The sequence below is a fragment of the Salmo trutta genome, chromosome 31 (assembly GCF_901001165.1).
Source record: "Salmo trutta chromosome 31, fSalTru1.1, whole genome shotgun sequence".
Lineage (NCBI taxonomy): Eukaryota > Metazoa > Chordata > Actinopteri > Salmoniformes > Salmonidae > Salmo > Salmo trutta.
In genome coordinates this window covers 20,805,413-20,818,928 of record NC_042987.1, presented here as the reverse complement: position 1 = coordinate 20,818,928, position 13,516 = coordinate 20,805,413, and the positions used below count along the sequence as shown (strand labels likewise).

General features: G+C 44.4%; 1 protein-coding gene across 1 annotated transcript in view; it reads left to right on the top strand.

Annotated features, from left to right (window-relative positions):
• Positions 1-975: 975 nt before the first annotated feature.
• LOC115169735 (cadherin-18) overlaps positions 976-13,516 on the top strand; it is a 90,429-nt gene continuing 77,888 nt past the window's right edge. The window contains exons 1-2 of the mRNA XM_029725649.1: positions 976-1,100; positions 1,211-1,225. The gene's annotated coding sequence lies outside the window, so the exon portion shown is untranslated. The remainder of the gene's footprint in view (positions 1,101-1,210; positions 1,226-13,516) is intronic.

The following is a 13,516-nucleotide window of genomic DNA, read 5'->3' as shown; positions in this document are numbered from 1 at the left end:
TGTTTGTTGAATAGTATGTGTGTGTGCAAACACACAAATTTATTCTCACGGCATAAAATGCTGCTTTTTGTCAGAGAAAAGCTATTTCTAAACATTGTATACTTTATTGATTCATTTCCTGTTACAAAAGTAATAAGTTACTAATAAACATTGTGACAACCAACAACGCACTGTGTGATATCCAACCCCGCGATTGGGCTGGTTGTCACAAGTGGACAGATTGTATTTGATGGCTTATAACGCCATGTTGGAGTATTTCTTGGTATTTCTCCTAATATTGAAAATAGTCTTGTAAGTTACACTGGTGCTGAGAAATACACACAAGAGTAAACAGTGTGACAACCAACCCCGGTCTCCCCTACAGTGTTACATAACTCAACCTGGGGCCCACCAACAGGGCCACTCGTAATGTTGGCAGAGGTAAATAAATAAATGAGTCTGAAAAGATAAATCACCTCCCTATTCTTTGAAGATGTGGGTGGATACCGGGCATAGATGATGGATGACATGGGAGTCAACTGTGAAGGTTTGATGACTTTGGGGCTCTGGTATGTAAACCTAGTTTTCCTCCCATAAGCCCTTTGTTTTATCACATTCTCATCTCTTTGCTTTCTTCCACGATACTATGCGCAAACCTTCCTCTCCTTTATTTTTTTATGTGCCGACACATTCGCTTTCATCTCAGTTAAAAATGCCCTATGGTCTGGAGGGGCTTCACGATCTTTGCTGCACATCACTCTTCCCTCCCTCCCATTCACTCTGTCTTATATTATTCATTAGGATTCCTTTAGGAGCAACACTCACCTTAAAGCATATTCAACCCTCTGCTTTGAGCTTGTTCCACCTTAGTCACTGATGCAGCAGATGTAGAGAGAGAGAGAGAGAGAGAGCGAGAGTGAGTGTGTTTAGTCAGCCAATCAGAAGCCCACTCCAGAGCTGCAGCAGACAAGTAAGGCAGCAACCTGGCGGATTTGGGAGATGACTCCACTGAGGTGGATTGGGAGCAGCAGTTGACAGATGGGGTGGGAAGCAAAATGAAGAGGGAGAGTCTGATCACAGCTCACTGTTCACACACCTTATCATCTGTTTGGAGAGGAAAGGTAAAGGGAAATTGTTCAGCACTTTCAATCCATCTCTGTTGTCATAGCCTTCACATCTGCTACTGTTTTTGCTTCTTCTCCTGCTGCCTCTGCTGCTGGATCCTCTGAAGCTGCTTTTGCCTGTGGTGAGCACTGCTGCTGTGAATAAGTGCAAGTTAATTTGTTTTATTCACGCTGCTTTAGAGCCTCTTTATACGGCCAGGGGTGTGCTAAAGCAAGAGCCCTGACGCCACATTTTCAATGGTTTTATTGTTTGAGCTTTAATGAGCAGTGGTGTCCTTTTTATTATCACCAAGGTATCTATCACATTACCATTGGACCTCTCCTAGCCACTCATTGCTCCAGCTCTAAGATAGAACTAAACAGGAGAGTGGAACCCTGTGGAAACAATTTCACTGCTCCATGATCAATTCACTGCAGTCTAGCAATTGGATATGTTAGTGCCTCACAAGGTGTAGCTGGCTAAAGACCTGGAAAAGATGTGGTGGTTCTGCAAAAAATATCCACTTAACGTGTAGAGGAAGAATTGTAGTTTCTGCAAGTGCTGATTTGTATAGAATACATAAGCGTGTATGTAAGCTGCTATTTTAAAATGCATTTCTCAGCTGCTGCTCATTACTTTATGATTGGAGAGATGCTTGCTAAATGTATGTATAATTCCCTCCATTGAAAGGCCAAAGCAATTCTCCTGAGTTCCGTTTAATCTAGAAGGGGAAGGTTTAAGACTTACTGGGACAGCCCGTCTCTGCTAGCTAGATACCTATTCACTAATGCTTTATGCAGTGGAGATGTCAATGTGCCAGACCCACGTCAATTCTTCCCTTGAGTCATTCTCTGGACTCTGCTAATCCTGTAATGAGCATTCATTCTCACCCTCAGCTCCTGAGCCTTACTAAAACAAGGGGTGGTCTTTCTTCCTTTCCTCTCACTCCAGTCTCCACAGAGGGAAGAGGAAACTGGAAGCAAAGTCAAATGAGATTATTTGTGGGGAACAAAAATCACCTGCTAGGTTTTGTAGATCTCAAACCCTGGGAGATGAGTTTTATGAAAGACATTTCTGGGTTAATCCCATTCGACCATCGTGGTGGATCCATGGTGGTCCCATAATGTTTTACTCCCACTATAACCAGTGACAGTATGTGTTGCCAGTAAAGATAGCGAATGCAATGTCTCCCGAAATCTCAAAATGTCATTATTGCCAAGCAGGATGTAGCATTCAAGAAAGTGTTTCTTGATTGCAATTGTTAGATGTATTAGCAAATGGCCAGATGAACAGAACATGACAGACCTTGGTCTTGAAGACCTACAGTATAAACTTCAAAATATAAAGCTGCAGTTACAGCAGAGGTAAACCTTTTGGCTCGCGGGCCTCATCAGGATTTTGAATGTCAGAGGGCCGCACAGATTGACCGATTTGTTTGTCAAAATCAATGATGATCGGGATCAGTGATGGATGGCATGAGTCAACTGAAGGTTTAATGACTTTGGGGCTCTAGCATGTAAACCTCTTTCCACCCATAAACCCTTTGTTGTATCATACAAATGTATCTGCTTTCTTCCACAATAGTAGGCGCAACACTTCCTAGCCTTTATTTTTTATGTCACATCACTCTTCCCTCACTCTCGTCAGTCTTATATTATTTATTAGGATTCCTTTAGGAGCGACACTCGACTTAAAGTGAATTCAGCCCTCTGCGTTGAGTTTGTCCCTTATGCAGCTGACAGAGAGAAAAAGAGATTGTGTGCGAAAGTAAAACATTTAAGGAAAATGCTGAGATGACTGTATGTGCCAATCAGGTTTTAAATGTCCCAGGCCACCACACAGACAAGGTTTTTGTTGAAACGAAATTACTGTATATAAAAAGGACTTCAGGGCAATGTCATAGTATTCACGACAGTGTTACGGGATGTCTTAAAGCAGTATGTCAGTTATCTTGAGGCATTCTGGTGAAGCATTAAAACAACTTACCTAGAAAAGGTACTCCTGACTGGACATTCACATTATATTACATGGTGTCAGAAGCGGGATGACAGGCTCACATCCTACTAAGAAAGTTGACTATGGCGAAGTTTGACCCACCGCAAAACTTTAGCTTTGATAAACCGACAGAATGGACAGGTTGGAAACAAGGTTATGAGATTCAGAACCGTGTCCAAATTGGATCAGGAAGATGGCAATGTGCAGGTCATTCCCTTATATTCCATGGGCAGCGAGGCAAAGAACATTTTCAAATCATTCATCTTTGCATCGGAGGATGAGAAAGAAGACTTTGAAATTGGCATAAGGAATTATAATGACAACTTTTTTCTCCACAAACAGAATGTTAATTCAAGAACGTGCCTGTTTTTAATCAATGAGTACAGAGGCATTTATCAGACCTCTTTACATGCTTTCAGAGCATTGTGACTGGTGCGAATAGAGATGAGCATATTCGGGACCAAATTGTCATGGGCATACTGGATAAAGGACCGTCTCACAAACTGCAGATCTCACGTTAGCAACTATTGTACAAAAAGTCTGTTGGAGGAAGTTAGCATGCAACTAAGCCAGCAGGGAGAAGCTGCGTGATGTGCAGGAGATCACAAGGGGGCAAAATGGCGCATAAAATGCAATGAAAACAGAGATTTAAGGGACACCGAGCGTGCAGAAGGAAAATGCAACCCTGTGTTGGAAAATGCAACATAAAAAGCAGGAGATGTCCAGCTTTCAAGTCAACATGCAAACAAGTGTCATATACAGGATATTGGGAAAGAATGTGCCACAAAATTGGTTAGTGAAGATACAGAATATTACGACCAAGCATATTTTTTGGCATCCGTTAGCAATGCCGATAGGCGTGATGACCAACGGACAGTGCAATTTCTCAGTGGTGCAACACCTGAAAATGAAAAATTTGTGCTGGAACAGACGCTAGTGTTATGTGCGAAGAAACATTTGACATGCTCATTCCAGCCGTCTACCATTACTCTGAAGTCCCAGGGGCTAGTTGAATTGTTCAGAGCAATTTCAAGCGACCACCATATACAAAGAAAAGCACTACTCCTTCCCAGTATGTGTTCAGGGACCGTTTGTGAACAACTAACTCAGCCGGTCAACAGCAGCCAAGATTTGCCTGGTGAAACGCATCAAATAGGTTTATGACGCATTAGGAGAACATGGCTTGCTCAACACAGAACCAGTGAAAATACAACTGAAAGAGAACAGTCATAAGCAGTGCACGCAGTGCACCGAATTTCAAAACCCCTTATGCAGAAGGTGAAAGAGGAGTTGTGCAGGATGGAGGAAAATGACATTGTGGAGAAGGTGACAACCAAAAGATTGGTGTGCACCCATGGTGCCTGTCTAAAGAAATATATATATATATATTTATTTTATTTATTTCACCTTTATTTAACCAGGTAGGCCAGTTGAGAGCAAGTTCTCATTTACAACGGCGACCTGGCCAAGATAAAGCAAAGCAGTGTGACAAAAACAACAGAGTTACACAAACGAACGTACAGTCAATAACACAAAATAAATATCTATGTACAGTGTGTGCTAATGTAGAAGAGTAGGGAGTTAGGCAATAAATAGGCCATAGAGGAGAAAATAATTACAATTTAGCATTAATACCAGAGTGATAGATGTGCAGATGATGATGTGCAAGTAGAGATACTGGGGTGCAAAAGAGCAAGAGGGTAAGTAATAATATGGGGATGAGGTAGTCAGTTGTGCTATTTACAGATTGGCTGTGTACAGGTACAGTGATCGGTAAGCTGCTCTGACAGCTGATGCTTAAAGTTAGAGAGGGAGATATAAGACTCTAGCTTCAGAGATTTTTGCAATTTGGTCCAGTCATTGGCAGCAGAGAACTGGAAGAAAAGGCGGCCAAAGGAAGTGTTGGCTTTGGGGATGACCAGTGCAATATACCTGCTGGAGCGCGTGCTACGGGTGGGTGTTGCTATGGTGACCAGTGAGCTGAGATAAGGCGGGGCTTTGCCGAGCAAAGACTTATAGATGACCTGGAGAAAGTGGGTTTGGCGAGGAATATGTAGTGAGGGCCAGCCAACGAGAGCATACAGGTCGCAGTGCTGGGTAGTATACGGGGCTTTGGTGACAAAACGGATGGCACTGTGATAGACTAAATCCAGTTTGCTGAGTAGAGTGTTGGGGGCTATTTTGTAAATGACATCTCCGAAGTCAAGGATCAGTATGATAGTCAGTTTTACGAGGGTATGTTTGGCGGCATGAGTGAAGGAGGCTTTGTTGCAAAATAGGAAGCCGATTCTAGATTTAATTTTGGACTGGAGATGCTTAATGCGAGTCTGGAAGGAGAGTTTACAGTCTAACCAGACACCTACAGTTGAAGTCGGAAGTTTACATATACCTTAGCCAACTACATTTAAACTCAGTTTATCACAATTTCTGACATTTAATCCTAGTAAAAATTCCCTGTCTTAGGTCAGTTAGGATCACCACTTTATTTTAAGAATGTGAAATGTCAGAATAATAGTAGAGAGAATGATCATCACATTCCCAGTGGGTCAGAATTTTACATACACTCAATTAGTATTTGGTGGCATTGCCTTTAAATTGTTTAACTTGGGACAAACGTTTTGGGTAGCCTTCCACAAGCTTCCCACAATAAGTTGGGTGAATTTTGGCCCATTCTTCCTGACAGAGCAGGTATAACTGAGTCAGGTTTGTAGGCCTCCTTGCTCGCACATGCTTTTTCAGTTCTGCCCACACATTTTCTATGGGATTGAGGTCAGGGCTTTGTGATGGCCACTCCAATACCATGACTTTGTTGTCCTTAAGCCATTTTGCCACAACTTTGGAAGTATGCTTGGGGTCATTGTTCATTTGGAAGACCCATTTAAAACATCTAGGGAACCCCCTTCCCGTTCTCATCCCGGTAACGGGATTGCTTGACAAGATAGCAAAAATCTAATAATTTCAATTTCTCAAACAATCAACTATTTTACACCATTTGAAAGATAAACCTCTCCTTAATCCAACCACGTTGTCTGATTTCAAAAAGGCTTTACAGCGATAGCATAAAGTTAGATAAGTTAGATTAAGAAAATGTATTTCCCCCAAAACTTCCGGTGAATCATCACTACTTCTTCAGCTTGCAAGCCTCCCCATTTTTCCTCCAAAGATAACGATGGTAATTATGGCCAAACAGTTCTATTTTTGTTTCATCAAACCAGAGGACATTTCTCCAAAAAGTATGATATTTTTCCCCATGTGCAGTTGCAAACCGTAGTCTGGCTTTATGGCGGTTTTGAAGCAGTGTCTTCTTCCGTGCTGAGCGACCTATCAGGTTATGTCGATATAGGACTTATTTTACTGTGGATATAGATACTTTTGTACCTGTTTCCTCCAGCTTTTTCACAAGGTCCTTTGCTGTTGTTCTGGGATTGATTTCCACTTTCGCAACAAAGTACGTTCATCTCTAGGAGACTTCCTGAGCGGTGTGACAGCTGCGTGGTCCCATGGTGTTTATACTTGCGTACTATCGTTTGTACAGATGAACATGGTACCTTCAGGCATTTGAAAATTGCTCAAGGATGAACCAGACTTGGAGGTCTACAATTAATTTTTCTGAGGTCTTGGCTGATTTCTTTTGATTTTCCCATGATGTCAAGCAAAGAGGCACTGAGTTTGAAGGTAGGCCTTGAAATACATCCACAGGTACACCTCCAATTGACTCTAATGATGTCAATTAGCCTATCAGAAGCTTCAAAAGCCATCATTTTCTGGAATTTTCCAAGCTGTTTAAAGGCAGTCAGCTTAGTGTATGTAAACTTCTGACCCAATGGAATTGTGATAAGGTGAATTATAAGTTAAATAATATGTCTGTAAACAATTGTTGGAAAAATTACTTGTCTCATGCACAAATTAGATGCCCTAAATTTGTGGAGTGGTTGAAAAATGAGTTTTAATGACTCCAACCTAAGTAAACCTATGTAAACTTCCGACTTCAACTGTAGGTATTTGTAGTTGTCCACATATTCTAGGTCAAAACCGTCCAGAGTAGTGATGCTAGTCGGGCGGGAGGGTGCGGGAAGCAATCGGTTGAAAAGCATGCACGGAAGGAGTGTTGTATGGCGTTGAAGCTCGTTTGGAGGTTTGTTAGCACCGTGTCCAAAGAAAGGCCAGATGTATACAGAATGGTGTCATCTGCGTAGAGGTGGATCAGAGAATCACCAGCAGCAAGAGTGACATCATTGATACACACAAAGAAAAGAGTCGGCCTGAGAAATGAACCCTGTGCCACCGCCATAGGGACTGCCAGAGGTCCGGACAACAGGCCCTCCGATTTGACACACTGAATTCTCTCTGAGAAGTAGTTAGTGAACCACGCGAGGCAGTCATTTGAGAAGCCAAGGCTGTTGAGTCTGCCAATAAGAATGCGGTGATTGACAGAGTCGAAAGCCTTGGCCAGTTCGATGAAGATGGCTGCACAGTATTGTCTTTTATCGATGGCTGTTATGATATCGTTTAGGACCTTGAGCATGGCTGAGGTGCACCCATGAACAGCTCGGAAACCAGATTGCATAGTGGAGAAGGTACGTTGGGATTCGAAATGGTTGGTGATCTGTTTATTAACTTGGCTTTTGAAGATTTTAGAAAGGCAGGGCAGGATGGATATACATCTTTAACAGTTTGGGTCAAAGGTGTCTCCCCCTTTGAATAGGGGCAGCTTTCCAATCTTTGGGATCTCAGCCGATACGAAAGAGAAGGTTGAATAGGCTAGTAAAAGCAGTTGCAACAATTTAGGCAGATCATTTTAGAAAGAGGGTGCAGATTGTCTAGCCTAGCTGATTTGTCGGGATCCAGATTTTGCAGTTCATTCAGAACATCAGCTGTCTGGATTTGGGTGAAAGAGGCGGGCAAGTTGCTGCAGGGGGTGCTGAGATTTTGGCCGGCATAGGGGTTGCCAGGTGGAAAGAGTGGCCAGCCGTAGAAAAATGCTTATTGAAATGATCAATTACCGTAGATTTATCGGTGGTGAAAGTGTTTCCTATCCCCCAGTGCAGTGGGCAGCTGGGAGGAGGTGCTCGTATTCTCCATGGACTTTACAGTGTCCCAAAACATTTTGGAATCAGAAAGCAAATTTCTGTTTGAATAAGCTAGCCTTAGCTTTCTTAACTGACTGGGTATATTGGTTCTGGACTTCCTAAAAAGTTGCATATCGTGGGGGCTATTCGATGCTAATGGAGTTCACCACAGGATGTTTTTGTGTTGGACAAGGGCAGCCAAGTCTGGGGAGAACCATGGGCTATATCTGTTCATGGTTGTACATTTTTTAAATGGAGCATGCTTATTTAAGATGGAGAGGAAAGCACCTTTGAAGAGCAACCAGGCATCCTCTACTGACGGGATGAGGTCAATATCCTTCCAGGATACCCGATGGGCCAGGTTGATTAGAAAGGCCTGCTCGCTGAAGTGTTTTAGGGAGTGTTTGACAGTGATGAGGGGTGGTCGTTTGACCACGGACCCATTACGCATGCAGGCAATGAAGCAGTGATCGCTGAGATCCTGGTTGAAGACAGCAGATGTGTATTTAGAGGGCAAGTTGGTCAGGATGATATCTAAGAGGGTGCCCATGGTTACGGATTAGGTTTGTACCTGGTAGGTTCATTGATAATTTGTGTGAGATTGAGGGCATCTAGCTTAGATTGTAGGACGGTCGGGGTGTTAAGCATGTCCCTGTTTAGGTCACCTAACAGTACAAACTCTGAAGATAGATGGGGGACGATCAATTCACATATGGTGTCCAGGGCACAGCTGGTTTCACAGCTGAGAAACCTGTTTCTGGAAAGGTGGATTTTTAGATGTAGAAGCTCGATGTTTTTGGGCACAGACCTGCAGGCTAACTCTGCAGGCTAACTCCGCCCCCTTTGGCAGTTATATCTTGTCGGAAAATGTTATAGTTAGGGATGGAAATTTCAGGATTTTTGATGGCCTTCCTAAGCCAGGATTCAGACATGGCTAGGACATCCAGGTTGGCGGAGTGTGCTAAAGCAGTGTATAAAACAAACTTAGGCTTCTGATGTTAATTAAAACCTCTTACATCTAGACGTTCCGCTAGCGGAACACCTGCTCCAATATCCAATGATGGGCGTGGCGCGAAATACAAAGTCCTCGAAAGTCCGAAAACTTCAATTTTTCAAACATATGACTATTTTACACCATTTTAAAGACAAGACTCTTTTTTATCTAACCACACTGTCCGATTTCAAAAAGGCTTTACAGCAAAAGCAAAACATTAGATTAGGTCAGTAGAGTACCCAGCCAGAAATAATCAGACACCCATTTTTCAAGCTAGCATATAATGTCACAAAAACCAAAAACACAGCTAAATGCAGCACTAACCTTTGATGATCTTCATCAGATGACACTCCTAGGACATTATGTTATACAATACATGCATGTTTTGTTCAATCAAGTTCATATTTATATCAAAAAACAGCTTTTTACATTAGCATGTGACGTTCAGAACTAGCATACCCACCGAAACATCCGGTGAATTTACTAAATTACTCACGATAAACGTTCACAAAAACATAACAATTATTTTAAGAATTATAGATACAGAACTCCTTTATGCAATCAAGGTGTCCGATTTTAAAATAGCTTTTCGGTGAAAGCACATTTTGCAATATTCTGAGTAGATAGCTCGCCATCACGGGCTAGCTCGCCACACCCACCAAGTTTGGCCCTCACCAAACTCAGATTTACTATAAGATAAATTGGATTACCTCTGCTGTTCTTCGTCAGAATGCACTCCCAGGACTTGTTGGTTTGGTTCCAAATGATCCATAGTTATATCCAAATAGCGGCGTTTTGTTTGTGCGTTCAAGACACTATCCGAAGGGTAAAGAAGGGTGACGCGCCCGGCGCGTTTCGTGACAAATTTCAAAATATTCCATTACCGTACTTCGAAGCATGTCAAACGCTGTTTAAAATCAATTTTTATGCGATTTTTCTCGTAAAAAAGTGATAATATTCCGACCGGGAAACCCTGTTTTCGTTCAAAGACGAAAAAATAAAAACATGGTGTCGGCTCGTGCACGCGCCCCCAGTCTCATTGTTCTCAGATCGACCACTATCCAAATGCGCTACTGTTTTTCAGCCATGGCCTGCAGAGTCATCATTCACCATTCTGGCGCCTTTTGAGAGCCTATGGGAGCGTTAGAAAATGTCACTTTACAGCAGAGATCCCCTGTTTTGGATAGAGATGATCAAGAAGGCCAAGAAATGGTCAGAGAGGGCGCTTCCTGTTTGGAATCTTCTCAGGTTTTGGCCTGCCAAATGAGGTCTGTTATACTCACAGACACCATTCAAACAGTTTTAGAAACTTTGGAGTGTTTTCTATCCACAGCTAATAATTATATGCATATTCTAGTTTCTGGGCAGGAGTAATAATCAGATTAAATCGGGTACGTTTTTTTATCCGGCAGTGAAAATACTGCCCCCTATCCATAAAAAGTTAACATGCATGAAACCAAAGTGTTCACGGTTACAGAAGTCAACAAATGAGAGCACTTGGGGAATGGGAGTGATGTTGCGGGCTACAGGGCCTGGGTTAACCTCTACCTCACCAAAGGAACAGAGGAGGAGTAGGATAAGAGTACGGCTAAAGCCTAAAAGAACTGGTCGTCTAGTGCGTTCGGAACAGAGTGTAAAAGGAGCAGATTTCTGGGCGCGGAAGAATAGATTCAAGGCAAATGTACAGACAAGGGTATGGTAGGATGTGAGTACAGTGGAGGTAAGCCTAGGCTTTGAGTGACGATAAGAGAGGTTGTGTCTCTAGAGGCACCATTTAAGCCAGATTCAGTCACTGCATGTGTGGGGGGTGGAACATAAGGGCTAGCTAAGGAATATTGAGCAGGGCTGGAGGCTCTACAGTAAAATGAGACAAAAATTACACGTGTAGCCGAGTGATCATAGGGTCCAGTGAGTAGCTAGTCAAGCTGGAGGCATGGCGATTCAGACAGCTAGCAGGCTGGGGCTAGCAGCAGGCTAGCAGATGGGCCTCAGGGTGACGTCGCAACAGGAGAGCCTGTTGAAACCCCATTGAATGGTTATGTCGGCAAACCAGTCGTGATGGATCGGCGGGGCTCTGTGTCGGCAGCAAAGGGTCCAGGCCAATTGACAGAAGAGGTATTGAAGCCCAGGAATTATCTGATGGATTTCTTCGGCTAGCCGGGAGATTGGCCTAGCTCGAGGCTAGCTGGTGCTTGCGTCGGGACAGAAACCCCCTCGGACGGTTACGTCAGTAGACCAGTCGTGATGGATCGGCGAGGCTCCGTGTCGGCAGCAAAGGGTCCAGGCCAATTGGCAAAAGAGGTAATTGAAGCCCAGGAATTGCTTGATGGATCTCACCAGGAGATGGGCCTAGTTCGAGGCTAGCTCCAGGCTAACTGGTGCTTGCTTCGGGACAGAGACGTTAGCCAGGAGTAGCCACTCGGATAGCAGCTAACTAGCGGTGACGATCCGTAGTAAAGGTTCAAAGCTTGTGGTAGGAATCCGGAGATGTGGTAGAGAAAAGCAGTCCGATATGCTCTGGGTTGATATCGTGCTGTGCAGGCTGGCAGGAGTTGACCGGGCTGAGGCTGGCAGATGTCCGAGTTAATGGTGATGACCGCTCGCAGTGGCTAACTGACTACTAGTTAGTTAACTGGCTAGCTACTCAAGGGGGTTCCGGTTCTAAAGTGTAAACAATTGCAGATCCATACCACATTGGGTGAGGCAGGTTGCAGGAGAGTATGTTCAGTCCGAAGATGGAAAATGAGATAAAAAATATATACGAGAAAAAAAACGGTATATACAAGGGACGGGAGAAGACAATCAAAACAGACATCCCACTGCTACGCCATCTTGGAAGTTTGTTGGGAAAGTGTGTATGTGTGGGTTTGAAGAAGATTAATGAAGCGATATAAGAGATCGATTTATCTTACCCACCTATGAAGAGATACTCGCAAAGCTGAGTGGAGCCAAAGTATTCTCAACATTGGATGCAGCAAGTGGATTTTGGCAAATACCCCTACCCTGTGACAGAAAGTTGACAACCTTTATTACACCAGGTACTGTTTCCGCTGTCTTCCGTTTGGGATCTCGAGCTCTCCAGAATTCTTCCAAAGGAAAATGGAGACATTGCAAGGCCTTGAGGGAGTCTCCGTTTTTATGGATGACATTTTGGTATATGCGAATACCACGGAGGAGCACAACGAGTGAATAAAAAGAGTCCCGCAGAAGATTGAGTTAACCGAACTAAAGTTGAACAGAGAAGTGTGTCCTCAGGCAAACACGGCTACACAACTGGAGCGGCAGGTAGCCTAGTGGTTAGAGTATTGAACTAGTAACTGAAAGGTTGCAAGATCGAATCCCTGAGCTGACAAGGTAAAAATCTGTCGTTCTGCCCCTTAACAAGGCAGTTAAACCACTGTTCCTAGGCTGTCATTGAAAATAAGAATTTGTTCTTACAGAAGGCGAGAGCCTAATCGGCATCTTCTGAGGGGATGCACACGGTGGAGACCTGGTCTGGACTTTCCACCATAGTCGCACCGATGGAAACCCCTACACACCTCCCTGAGCACTCTCGTGACCACCCCTTGAGAGCCCTCTGTTGTCACAAAATAGTGGGGTCATGACAGGCCAACCAGGGTAGGCCCAGCACCACGGAAAACGCAGGAGAATCAATAAGGAAGAGACTGATTCTCTCCTTGTGACCCTCCTGCGTAACCATGACTAGTGGAGCGGTGGCCTCCCTAATCAGCCCTGACCATAATTGTCGACTATCTAGGGTGTGCACAGGGAAGGGCATAGCCACAGGAACAAGGGGGATCCCTAAACTATGGGCAAATGAACGGTCAATAAAATTCCCAGCTGCGTCTGAATCTATGAGCGCCTTATGCTGGGAATCCGGGGAAAACTCAGGAAATGTAATAAACACATACATGTGTGCAACAGGGGGCTCTGGGTGAGCCTGGTGCTGATTCACCTGGGGTGACACGATAATGCCCTTACTGCTGCCTCCACTCCCTTAGGAACCCCCCCAGCACCGAACAGCAGTGTGCCCTCTGCGGCTACAGGGAATGACCCCTCCTCCGGTCACCCTAAGCGCTGCTGGGGGATGGAAGTGACGGGCCCCGATTCGGACGTCCGCGGGTGGCCAGCAGGTTGTCCAGTCAGATGGACAAGTCCACCAGCTGGTCCAACGTGAGGGTGGTGTCTCGGCAGGCCAACTCCCGACGGACATCCTCGTGCAGACTGCACCGGTAGTGATCAATCAAGGCCCTGTCGTTCCATCCCGCGCTGGCGGCCAGGGTCCGTAAGTCCAAAGCGAAATCCTGCGCGCTCCTCGTCCCCTGCCTCAGGTGGAACAGATGTTCACCTGCCGCTCGACCCTCAGGCGGGTGGT